General features: G+C 50.4%; 1 protein-coding gene and 1 long non-coding RNA gene across 2 annotated transcripts in view; one reads left to right on the top strand and one right to left on the bottom strand.

Moving 5' to 3' along the window:
* LOC119461109 (protein sister of odd and bowel) overlaps window positions 1-13,016 on the bottom strand; it is a 425,754-nt gene that overhangs the window by 202,339 nt on the left and 210,399 nt on the right. The gene's annotated exons all lie outside the window — the stretch shown is intronic.
* The window catches only part of LOC125939766 (uncharacterized), a 292,339-nt gene that overhangs the window by 177,174 nt on the left and 102,149 nt on the right, over window positions 1-13,016 (top strand). The window contains exon 3 of the long non-coding RNA XR_007463141.1: window positions 2,722-2,811. This is a non-coding gene — a long non-coding RNA (uncharacterized LOC125939766). The remainder of the gene's footprint in view (window positions 1-2,721; window positions 2,812-13,016) is intronic.

Below are 13,016 nucleotides of genomic sequence, written 5' to 3'. Positions count from 1 at the left end.
GCGCGGGGGACGCCGAAGAAAGAATGCAACAGCGATAGCGGTAACGTGCAGTCATGATGGCGGTGCGTGAGTTCGATCTCGGTATCTCACGTCGCGTCGTGACAGTCTCACCCCACCCGGCCGCCTCTCATCTCTGCCTATCTATCTATCTATACCTCTCTGCACGCTGCTACAGTAAAGTCGGGGGAGACGGGGGGGGGGGGGGGGGGATCATTGCTATGGTATTGCCCCCTGGTATGCATGTTGGGTTGCCCCCGTGGTTGTCGGCAGTGCGGCCAAGTTACGTGAGCATGTGTGGAATGTGAACCTGTTGCCTCGCATTTTTTTTTCTTTTATTTCCGGAGCATGCAACGCCTTCGGCCACGGCTCATTTCGAGGCTGATCTGTGACCCGACGTGTAGCGTGGTTGAAGCATGGCGTACCATGCACCACTGCGTCTTCCACGGCTTGTTTGCACCGCACGCGGCGTTGCGCTTGGCGTGTGCCTTGCGCGCCATCTGTGGGGGGAACCTCATCTCTCATCTCTTTTTCTTTCGTCCGTTGGGCGGAAGCTTTTGTTTTCTTTCGCGGCTTCCGTCTTCACGCATTCTGCCGTGCGACGGTCATTTGGCTCTAGGCATGCGTGTATATACAGATAAGGCTCCGCGCGTGTTAGCGCCCCCACTTTCTGTTTTGGTGTATGTATATGTATTTTTTTTTTCTTTTTTTTTTGCCGTGTCGTGGCACTTTAAACGCTCGATCCAACTCTAGTTTGAGCGAGAGATTTCGACGTCGTGAAAGTTCGCCTGGAATTTCTTTTCCCGGTGCGTGATGTGGCCCTCTTAATGATGTTCTCATTAGGCGGTGATCGTAGTTTCGATCATAATTTGCACCCTAGGGAAAGCAACCTGTGGATCGCGTACATGTATATGAAATAAAACGTGAAGGGCAGTTTTGATCGCACGTTGCTAGCTTATGTTCTCGCTTTAAGAACAATATCGCTCGTATAGTGCCGGAAAGCTCGCTGGTCAATGCGTGTTGCGTATTCCTCCTCACACAGCACGTGTAGTTCATGTGAAGTGTGAATTGGTGACGGGGCTGTATCATGGGAATTAGTGAAAATTTAAGAATGGTGTCGAAAATTGAAAGGTTGGTCTGTTCAGGAGCCTTATATAGAGAGAGAGAGATAGAGAGAGAGAGAAAGGCAAATGAAACACAGGCAGGTTAACCAGACATTATCTCCGGTTGGCTATCCTGTACAGGGGGAGGGGAAAAGGGATGCGATAGATGAGAGGAAAACAGTACGAAAAGGAAGCAGAAAGCACCCCGCAACACACACGCACACGCACACACACATTCTACGTCACACAGTGTACACTTACAATTTGTCACAGAGTCCGGGCGAGGCCTTCGAGAGGAGATGCATTGGCGTGCCGGTGCGGCAAATGCTGAGAATTGTTCCCTCTCAGGCCGCACACCCAGGGGCACTTATTCAATGGCCCAAGTTTGCGAGAGGTTCATTGAAGAGTGGCACATACACACTGCATGCATGGAGCAGCTTGCTAAAGCGTCGGACTGCTGTCCTTGAGGAACCCTTGCGAATGAACCCGAGTGAACCTGGGTTCGATTCTGCCCAGCATGGCAGAAATTTCGAAGGTTTTCTGATGGTGCATAGGGCTAGTCGAAATTCGCCGATCGCGAAATCGTGCTGTCGAAATGCAGTCGTGTTCCTCTTCCGCTGCCCTGCTGCTACCGCACGCTGCTTCCAACTTATTCCTACCGCACAGGCTGCGCCGTCTATCGGCGACAAAAGAAATCTTTTATTATTATTTTTTTTGTCGTTATGGAGCGGCACATTCTCAGCCGCAATTACCCAGTTGGCGTAGTTAGCATCGAATGCCTTCATTGAAGAGCGGTACATATCCATGCCTTATATCCGAGTCCCAAATCCCTGCAGTGGCCCATGTCGGCGTCGAATAGGTTCGTTGAAGAGCCACATATAGGTACAAGGTGCCACATACCCAGTGACTAAAGTTGGTCCGACGGTTTGTTTCTTGTACGTTGTTCCATCAGCACAGCAGCCCAACCCACTACCCCTTCGACCAAGGACTACTTCAGAGACCCAGGTTCACGGGAAATTGGTGATGGATAGATAGATAGATAGATAGATAGATAGATAGATAGATAGATAGATAGATAGATAGATAGATAGATAGATAGATAGATAGATAGATAGATAGATAGTGTATGGATGAATGGATCGATGAATTTAAATCCATGTGAAGGATTTCAAATATACGATAGGAATAAAAACCAGGAAATTGTTGTGTTCATGACGTCTCTTAATACAGCTTGTATCGTGTGCTTGTATGCTTTGCACTGTGTACGGGGGCGCTAACTTCACTTTGATAGACTCCGCGATTGTCTTCGTCACCTCCATAAGCCGAGAGCGACGTCTTTAATAGCATTAATATGATCGAAAATTCATTCAGCGAGTGAAAGCTGCGCTTTCGAGAGCATCGCGTGAGTGAGTGAGACAGTCATTCAGACAGCGAGCAGCGAGTGGCTGATTGGACAATACACCTTGGTTGTGTATGCAAAATGTGTGCTAGTAAGGTGAACATAAGGTTCGACGAGAAATTCGTACTTCCCGCTGCGCCGCCTCTCTCATTTCTTTGACACAGCTTATTCGCTTGACTGGTGCACTACTCGTCTGCTGACCAAAATTTCCCTTTGTTTCAGGCAGGGCCATGACAGTCACTGACTTCTTCGGTTAATGACTGTTACCAAGGGAAAAGACAGTTACTGCCAACAGCCGTAGAGCTTCATAAGGTAAGCGACACACAGCTACTGGCTTTCTTTCAGCTGTCATACTTATATCGGCCTTTCCTTAGGAGCCCGCACCTCCTGGGAGGAGGGAGTATGCAATTTCTTTTGTTCTACGTGTACCAAGTATCTGCAGAAGTGCTTACGTACTCCAGGCTTTTCCCTGTGGATAGGTTTTCCCCGTGCCTAAGAAGTTTAACATAAGGTCCGTTATATAGAGTTATCAACATTATCTGCTTCACACCCAAGTACCAAGAACGGATGTTTGACAGGATCTCGCTGACGCATGCCACGCGAGCCGCATGCGATGGTCGAGCGGCCCGCCCAGTACCCCAAAGGGCGGTGGCCGCGCCTAATCTTAATTGCCGCGACCTCCCGCGCGATGCCGATACCGATGGCGCGATAGCGAGTGTTGGCATGCCCGCACCAATACATTATGCCGCCGCATCGTTTCCTGCCTTAGCGCCCACAGCAGGCTATATAGAGCTAAATCGCGCCTTTAAATGTCCTCTCTCTTTTTCGCACCGAAGAACGCGCGCTATTCTGAGGACCCTGTCAAGTGAAACGCCGCTGCGGCTGCATCAAAGGGCCAGCGAAGTGGTGCGTGGGTGCTCACCCACTCCCCCTGCACTCTGTTGTTTTCTCGGGGCGCGGACTTCAGGCGCACTGGGCTTCGATGGCCGAGCGTGCAGCGGGCATGAGTCGGTGCACGGGACGGACCGCGAGCGGCTTCCGCGCGATAGCGCGCGAGCCCGCCTGTTGTCTCGCTTGTTGACACCCGCCTTTGAAGTCGCCGCTGCCGCCGGCGGAAACTGGCTAATGCGGTTTGTCAACACGTGGACGGCCGAGTACGCCAGTTATGGCCGCCCGCCCGCGTTGGCCGGCGTGCATGCGACATGGTTGTCCTGTCGCACCCCGCGCCGCGCGCGGAGGACTCTTGGCGGCGGCTCTCTTCTTGTGTGCCTTATCAGCAGGTGTGGATGTGCCCTCCTTTTTTTCTTTCTTTTTTTTTTCGGAGCCCGGCTGGGGCGACACACCATTATAGCCGCTGTATATAGCGCGCCTTTCCAAGAGTCGGGCGCGGCCTCGCTCACACGTGGGTGGGAGACGTTTTCTCATTGTCGGCAGTTTACAACGTGTCACTCCCGTGTACGCGTGCTGCGGAGTTAGCTAAGTTCATTGGTACGAGTTCGCGCACGGTTGCATGTATACCTTACGTGAACCGCGGTATAGTACCCTCCGCTGGCACTTAGTGAAATTGCGGGTACTTAGCTAAACTCACTGTCGTCACCGCGAAGTGTGAACTGAAAGCTTGAGCTTCCGTTCTACGGACAAGCCGTACACGTAGCTGGAGCAGCACATGGGTTGTGCGAAATATTTGGCCGCAGTTTGAATATACATGGTATGCTCGGTGGGTATCCGCCCAGTGGGTGTACCCAGTGGGTATGGGGTGAACTTGGCGGAGTGGTAGCATTCTGTGCACCTGCTCCGTATAATCGCCTGGGTTGGTGTGATTGGCCTGCTCATGATGTGTGTGCGGTCTACGGCAGGTTTATTTCTCGCACTTTAAGAGGCGATGCTTAGGCGGAGCATTTGCCACCATGGCTAAATCCGCAAGGCTAAATCCGCCCGTAGCCGTAGTACCATCATCTCCCTCATGTTCCTCCTCTCCCTCTTTCTCCTCCTGGCTGGGTTCGGGTGTTTGACACCCAATCGATTCCGAGCACTGAAAAGATCAATTAGAGGCAAATCAACTTTCTTCACGAACACATATCGGCCTGAGTAGTCGTTTAAGAGGAGCGTTGATCACCTTATACGATGTCGTCAAATGTTCTGTCCCTGATACGCGGCAGCAAGATATAGCGAGCATCTTTGCTTTCGCTCTCGATCAGTGCCTGTTCCTGTCTATGCGCTCGAGCCGTCTCATTGGCATTCGCTGTTTGGCTGGATTTTCAGGAGTAACATGGTTTGTGCATGCGTGAGGCTTACGGTTTAATCCCCCAGCTCGTCAATAGTATTACAGTTTGCCCTTCGTCGTCGCCTGAAAACGTTCGAGAATTGGAACGTGTGGTACTCGATGGCGAAGTAACGAGACCGCCAGTGAGGAGGTAAGGGGATCGTTACGCTTGCTTGGTCGTGTTTACTGTGCTGGCCTTCGTGTTACAAGCAGCACATACCTATAACGTGAATCATGGAGTACTTATCACTAGATTTGCAGCCTTCTAACGTGCTCGATGGAATACTGCAGCTACAACTAGTAAAAATGCGACACCGCGGTATGGTTCAGCTCATGTTAACACGTTTGCCATCCAACAGCCTTTCAACATGACAGGCATCCGCGATCTCGTGGCCGTTACGACACGCAGTTGGCTTTCTTTAATACAAAGGCGAAGAAATATTCGAACTCCAGTTTCGTCAATTTTTGCGTCTCAATCTTTTGATACTTTTATTTACTACGTCCAGCTTATCGCAGGTGCATTGAAATCATGGGAAACTATACAGACACGGGCACATAACCTGTTAGCTTAACCAGATAATTCGCCTTAACCGAGATTTTCTTAAAGTAGGTCTGCCCGCATACAGGAAAGAAGCATGCGGTTTCGCCATAGTGATCGCGCTAGGTGCCTTCATCTCTTTTCAGTGAGAATGCTTCATTGTCACTATGCTTATTTTAGCCTCGGTACTTTCTTCTTATCCCAGCTAGTATTTCCCATTTGAATGATCAAGCCCTGCAATTAGCTAAGTAGGCCTCTTCCATCAGTCTCTCCTCCCTCTCCCCTCACACCTCTCCACACACAGAAACGAGACAGCGGGGGCTGAGTATATACCTCTGCACTCGAGATCGGTGCGTTACCACAGCCTTCACACCAGAAGCGACGCTGAACGATTCAAATTACTCGTTCTACAATAGGAGCGCGACGGTGGGAAAAAGCATAGGGAATAACAAACAAGCAAGAACATCGAGGTGTACGATCAGAGCAACCCCCCCCCCCCCTCCCTTTTCTTCCCTTCCCTTCTATTTTTTCTTAACCTCTGGAGTCGCAACAACTGCCCCTCCCGTTTGTGCTTTCCGCGCATATATAGGCGATGTGACGCGAGCAGCAAGCGGCACCGCTGGTACCGACCTCGCCTGCTGCCGCTGGGCTGCAGGTCGAGTGGGCGATCGTCGTGACCTCTCGGAGGCGGGTTGACGCCCCGGAGCTGACATCGCCCTTCGCCGACCCCCCGTGTTCCTCGCCATACGGACGTATACGCGTATCCGTCCGACACGGCACGACTGGGCGATGCTTGCAACCCCCCCCCCCCCCTCCCCCCATCTTGTTTTTTTTTTCTCGTGTAAGTGCGCGACGACGGGGATTTTTCTAAAGCAGTGTTGTAAGCGGAGCTAGCCCACGCTAACACCTCCGCATCCTTTTTCATCCCCCACATCGTTCTTTTCGCTTCGCTTTCGCCAGCGATGATTTCTTTTTATGGCTTTTCACATTAAGCGTTTTCCTCTGTTTCGCGTTTCTCCTTTCTCGATGATGTTGCGTATATTACGGCGGTCTTTCTTTAGCAAGTCGCATAAATTTTGGTTCCTCTATAGAGTGGAAAGCGTAACGGCTTCTTCTGCAGTTGTGGCAGATCCGCCTCCCTGAAGAGTTGGTATACTAGCACACACTCACAGCTGCGTGGCTGCGTGACGCAGGACTGCTGAGCAAGCGCCCTGTAGTAGGGCGTGCATTTTTGTTACGCCACCCCCTCCTTTCCACTCCATCCTCACGCTTTATTGCTTTCTTAATTTTTTCTAGATTTTTTTCTTTATTTTTCGTGATTGTTAGTTCGACTAACCTGTACTGGTTGTTTAAAGAGTTTGTCAGTTCAACTAAACCGAACTGGTTCTTAGTCTCGCTGATTCGAACGTATTGTATCCAGCTGCAGAGACGCCTGCAAAAAGTCACTTTTTAAATGATACCTTTATAAGCGAGGCCTATACGATGACGCGAAGGCTTCTTCATATTTCTTTGCCAGCATCTCTCACCATGCATCCTTGTTTTATTTATTTTCGAGGCGGTGGAGATAGAGGAACCTTGCCTGCTTCATAAATTCCTGCATAAAAATGCGCGTTAGGTGATCTTGGCCCCGCTGACCCTCACCAGTAGTTAATTTTCAGGAGCGGTGGCGGAAACTAGGTTTTGCCTGCTGGTCTTTCTTTTGTTTTCTTGATTCGTTCGTTGCAGGTGTCAACAACAACAACAAAAAAAAATCTTTATTTTTTTGCTCATACCAAAGCCTTTTGTTCTTGTGGGACCACATAGCGTTGTAGCTTTTGCGCCGGTTCGAAAACAATGGGCGTGTGAAGGTGTATTCCATAAAACACAAGGTAGAAATAAGAAGAACATACACAAAGAAGAACTGAGTAGCGAGGCTGTGGACAGTCTTCTGGCGCGCAAGCCAAGCAGGAAGGGCGTTTCCGCCTTCTGTTCCTCGGGGCATTTCCCCGGACTCGTAGACGCAGCTGCGTCCTGCGTCGCCGTCTGGAAGCGTGCGCAGCCCTGGTGTATGACCAGCCTTACGCACGCCCTCTGGTATGCTGTCCTATGATGCATGGGAACCTCTATCGAGCCTCTTGGCTCACTCTTTTGTCTTGTTGCAGATGCTCTGCCATTCCCTTCGCGTTGCCTCTTTTCCCGTTTTTTTTTTCTCTCTTTTTTTTTCTTGTGCCGTAAGATTCCGTGGAAGTTGGTTAACATGTTAAAGTTTCTATTCTCTACCTAAACTGTGCTCACCAGGAGACAGTTTGTTGAAGCATGTTGAAGAAGCGTGTACTTGTTGCTGTAAAACTAGGGAAACGATGGAACATGTTTTATTACAATGTGAAGATATATATCCAGCTGTCGGTTTAGGCTCCTATGTGCTCCTTGAAGCCCTTGGGTTCAGGTATAGCTGGGGGAAAGTAAACATGTTCGCAGTCGAGATTAGTAAGAGGCGATTGGAGGTTTGGTGGCAGAAAAGTATATGGAGACAACAAACAACGGAGGCGTACAAAAAAAACAATGATCTCAATAGTGGTTCAATAAGCTGGATGGTGTGAATTATTATTTTTGTTTTTTAAAGCTAAGTTTCGAAGGGGACGCTCATAGCATCCATCCGACTATCCACCCATCTACCTACCAAGATTTAGATATGCCCGAAAGGTAAAATAAACGAGATTAGTGGCACACAGTATCGAAATGAATCCTCCGTCTCATCGTCATTATCATTGTCGTCGTCTTCATCATCATAATCATCATGATTATTATCATCACCATCACTTTCACCAGCACGCCACCACCACCATCGTCGTCTTCAAACAAAGCATGTCCCGCTTTAACTTATAGTGTGCACGTCGTTCTGCAGGCTGACAAGGAATGATTTGTCACAAAGTACGAATCCGCTTTAGACGGCGCAGCACTACATAGCCGTCGTTCACACGAATCTGACGCGGGAGAGTCGAGTACGAAGTCGGGTTGAGACAGCCCGAACTGGCCGTGCTTAGGTAGTCTGCATCTGAGCGTGATCGTGGTGGCAGGCTGCGTCGAAGCGAGATAACAGAACGTGCGTTCAGCGCGTATACGAGTCTTCGCTGCAACTGAGAACAGCTGACCCGACCCGTCCTACGTTTACATGCTCTTTGGTGAGTCACCGACTCGACTCGACTCGACGGCTCACTCACCCTGACCGGCGTAGCGTTTACATGAGCGGGAGCTGCTGATCTCATTCCGAGGAATCAACTCCTTTGTAAATTCTCGTTGACCTTAATTCTTGTGAACAAAATGCGTGTGTCTCCCAATCTTCAGATAATAGAATAATGCTTTAAGGTAACCTGTGCAAGCTCGTGATCATTGTTTACACAGCTTGAGGTGTCACAAAAACGATAATATAAGTATGAAACCGCGGCTTCGGAAGGAGAGATAAAAAATGAAAATCGAGTTGATTGCAGAACGTTTGTTAACGTCTTTTGCAGTAGCTCATTTGCTTTCCACATCAATACGGATGACAACGCTGCTTATACGTGGAAGGAAAAGAAAGAAATTTCTGGTTAACTGCACCACGGGAGTAAAGTGATAAAGTGTTACCGAGAAAGTGGAAGGGAACCTATAAAGAGAGGACGAGTGTAAAGTGCACGCATATGTGTTAAGGAACAGATAAACAGTGTTGTGCAATCTGGCTGAACTCAAAGAGGAGTGGTGCCTTTGAAGTATTCAACGCTGAGCGTCCGTTATATATGTTATCGTACCACGACGTTTTGGTCTCGTGGTGGTCGGTTCTAACGTATACAGCATACACCTTCTCTTTCCCCCACTGCAGTGTGTATAGACGCAGAATTCGCGGGATTACCGCTTCACAGTCGCAGATGTCAAGGACATGCTGTCGGAATTTCCGACTGTAGGAGAAAACTTACTTCGTAATGCCAAGCGCCTGATAACATTGTGTGGTTTCTTGACGTCAGGCTAAACAGTATACCTCTGCGATAAGAGGCATGCACACTTTAAGAAGACAACGTCCGCCTCGTCACGTAGCCCGCTTGGGTTTGACCCGATTTCAACGTGCATCCACAGTGAGTGAGTGCTACGTGTGTTTTCTTGTACGGCAGTATTTGGCGTGTAAGCAGTTATACGAATTTGCATCTTGCAAAATGTGCAGAATTTAATAAGAAAGCCTCAAAGAACCCTGCGGATAAATAATCTCAGATTAACTTTTCAAGTAACAGAGGTAGCAGTAGCAGCCAGCCAATGAGATTGCAGTCGTCGGACGCGTGCAAGGGCATTTATCAGTCCAACTGCAAGCATGCAGTCAGGCGCAAGTGCCTTTTGGACGCTCAGTATATAAACTTGTAGACATGCGTGGAAGCGTGTATACGGATCCTATTTCAGGGTAAATTTGGCTATCTGGAAAGCCTCGGCAAATTCGCGTCTGTCGCGGACAGTTTCCTCCTACCATGCCCCTTGCATTTCTCATCCTTTCGCTCAGAACATCACCTTCTCTCTGTCCGGTTTGTTACCGAACGCGTAGTGAGCCGAAGGGATACGCATGTGAACGCTTGGTGAAGTAGCAAATTACACACCACGTGAGTGGCCTCAGATTGCGAACAAACAGAGAGCAGTGGCGTCTGCGGTCGCATAGGGACACATGACAATTACAAAGCGAAAATAGCTGCCCAAGCTATGTAGTGACAGCTTGAAAGGTATCGCTGAAGCGTAATGTACACTTCCGACTGACACGGAGCTTCTTCGTTTGACTGAAGTCCGTTTGCTACTGTACATGTCATGGTTCTGCGATGTCCACGCCTCCGTTTTGCAACCGCATTGTCCGCATATACCCGCAGGTTGCGGTGAAGTCGGAGCGTAGAAAACAGTTGGCACGCAACAGTCGTACGCGGACTCGCATGGGAGCGCCTCTATGCATGGTAGGCGTCACCAACGCGTTCGCGTCTAATATGTAACCCGCTAAACCGTTTCGCCCGAAGGGGGAGCGAATAATTGCTGTTATTATCCGCGTGTACGTCATTCCGTCTTTCGCTGAGGGGCTGTCGGCGTGTCAGGTATTTTCCTATACGCCGTTTCTCGTTTTGCGCATCCACGCCGCGTAGCGGCCAGAAAAATTTCACCTGACCGCCCGTTGCTCGTGTTAAACTTAGTATCCAAACCATCGGCGCAGTTCCCGAAGCTTTCCGCGCCGACAGGCAGCAACTATGGATGAGTTGTCCGGCGCGCGTCAGCTAGGGAAGCATCAAAGTCCAACTCGGGCCTGACGCAGAAATTACCGCTAATGATCACCCCCGTCCACTGCCACTAAAACCACTATACGCGCTCGAAGCGGGTAGCGGCCAACGAAAAACAAAAGTTGTCCGAGAGAAAGCCCGGAGTGTGAAGAGCTCGTCCCGCGCAACCAGCCAAAGCTTCAGCGTCCAGCCCGCAGCCCGAAGAGAGAGAGAGATACTGGGCTTGGAAGCAACGTAGACGCGGGAGCTTCAAGAAATGGGCTCGGCTTGGCCGAAGCCGATAGGCGTTCAAGGCGCGCGAAAAACGAAAGGCGGTTCAGGGTCAAACGGTTCTATTTTTGTCACTTTGATTACGGGTTGGAAAGAGAAGTCTTGCCCAGGGAGGACCGCGTGCTGAACGCCGCGAAAAACAAAAACAAAAAACAACCAAACAAACAGAAAAGGTTGCCGCTCTACGCGCCTTCTCTCTATGCTTCCGTCGCGAACGTTGCTCAAGGAACCCGCATATTCCGCCCATCACCTTTATGGCATTGTTTCCTTTCGCTTTTCGCCTCTCTAGCGCGCGTGCGCGCGCACAGAAGTCTTGGGTGTGTGCGTGCGTCTCCACGTCCTGGTTCGGCCCCGCGCCCGATGCCTTCTTCGCGTGTCTATAGCTTCCATGGCAGTGCCCCCTCGGGCCCGGTAAAGCTGAGTCGTTCATTCTCGTCCTGAGACGTCACTCATGTTCCGCTTTCGAAAGCGCGCCTGTCTACTATATGAGCGAGCGTAGCCTGCTAGGCCCGGCAATAGAGAGAGAGAGAGAGAGAGAGAGTCGTACTCTGGCGCTCTATAGAGCACAACTGCAGGCGCACAGAAACGCCACACCATGGATGCGCGCACTGCGGAGCGAAAGCTGCAGGAAGCAACTCGAAAGAGAAGGAGAACGTGTGCACACGCAGCCGTGCAGGGGCCGAGCTAGCGCACAGTAGTCTTAATAACAGGTCGCGCGCGACGCGCGGACTCGCGGACTGACACAAGAGAGTCCCATAACGAAGGCGCGGCCGCAGAAAACGCCGTAAACGCGGACGCCTCCTTTTTGCTGCCGGCCGTGCGTGTTGCGCTCGAATGCACGCACACTGCACGTACCCTTGTGTGGAACGCTTGCAGCGAATTTGTGCAGGCTACGGGGGCGTGATGGAAGAAAGCAAAGGCTGCGCCTTGCAACGAGATGATAGTGCGAAGAAATAGAGGGGGGTAAAGCTTTTAATTCGCGTACCTGTATATACAATAGAGGTCTTTCTGTTCCACTCACTCTGAGTGACAGTGTGTGTGTGCGGGGGGCACATCTTGAAAAAGCCTTTCTATTCCGTGACCCATTGAGGATATGTATTTGTACCGTGACGGTTATTGTTTTCCTTCGGCCCGAAGGAAGGCTGTTCTCGGCCGGTCGGCGGCAGCTTCGATTGACTTTCGCCGGCGAGCGTTCGTGCTATCGAGGATGGGCGTGAATGCACACACATCGCCGCGATGCCATCGTTTCCTTGACAAGCATGGAATTGCTCCCGAAATTCCCCCTACTACGAGAACGTGAGCGGTGCGGCTTGACCAAGAAGACTCACTGGCATGCTCTGTAGAACCCTGTGGTGCGCACTGTCCATTGCTACTGTGGCCATCGTAATATTTATCCAGCGTGCTTTCCCACGCGCCATGCGAGCGGCTTAGCGCTATTGGAACAGTCGACTTTGTCCTGAGTGAGTCTTTCTTCATCACACGGGCACATAGATAAGTAACGTTATGGAAAACGAATGGAGTAAGTATACTGAACTTCCTATATCGGGCGTACAGTTCTCGTGAAATCCCGCTCCGTTCCTCTTTGCCGTGGCGAATGTCGTCCGCTTCCCGTGTATACCAAACAGAGCAAGCGAGCACATCTCTCTCTCAGAGATGGCATATTTCGCGAGGCTTATAGCGCGTGAAAAGACAAGGACAAAGGAAGAGGTGACACACCTCTTCCGGGTGTCACCTCTTCCTTCGTCCTTGTCTTTTCACGTGCTATAAGCCTCACGATGTCATATCAACAAGCCCAAATCACTGCATTACAGCATATCTCGCGATGTTCGCAAAGTTTGGTAAAACATTACAGCTTTACCTAGCCACTGGGTACTCAGTCGGGCTCGGGAGGACTGGCTTTAGCGACTCTCTATCCGAAGGAAACGAGATGGGGCCATACTGGCAACCAAAGACATACGTGAACATATACCGTATACTGCGGTGGAGACCATGCGACGAAAACGATGGTCCCTCCTGGGGCGGTATTCTGTAAGAGTCCAATTAGTGGACTGTCCATTTCGGCTGTCACTGATTGGCTGCTGCTTCACGTGCAGGAAGGTGCCAGCCAGTCTCCTTCCTGCACGTGAAGCAGCAGCCAATCAGCGACAGCCGAAATGGACAGTCCACTAATTGGACTCTTACAGAATACCGCCCCTGC

This window comes from Dermacentor silvarum, chromosome 8 (genome assembly GCF_013339745.2).
Source record: "Dermacentor silvarum isolate Dsil-2018 chromosome 8, BIME_Dsil_1.4, whole genome shotgun sequence".
In the NCBI taxonomy this organism is placed as follows: domain Eukaryota; kingdom Metazoa; phylum Arthropoda; class Arachnida; order Ixodida; family Ixodidae; genus Dermacentor; species Dermacentor silvarum.
Note: the sequence above shows the minus strand (reverse complement) of the source record. Positions and strands in the feature narration are given on the sequence as shown.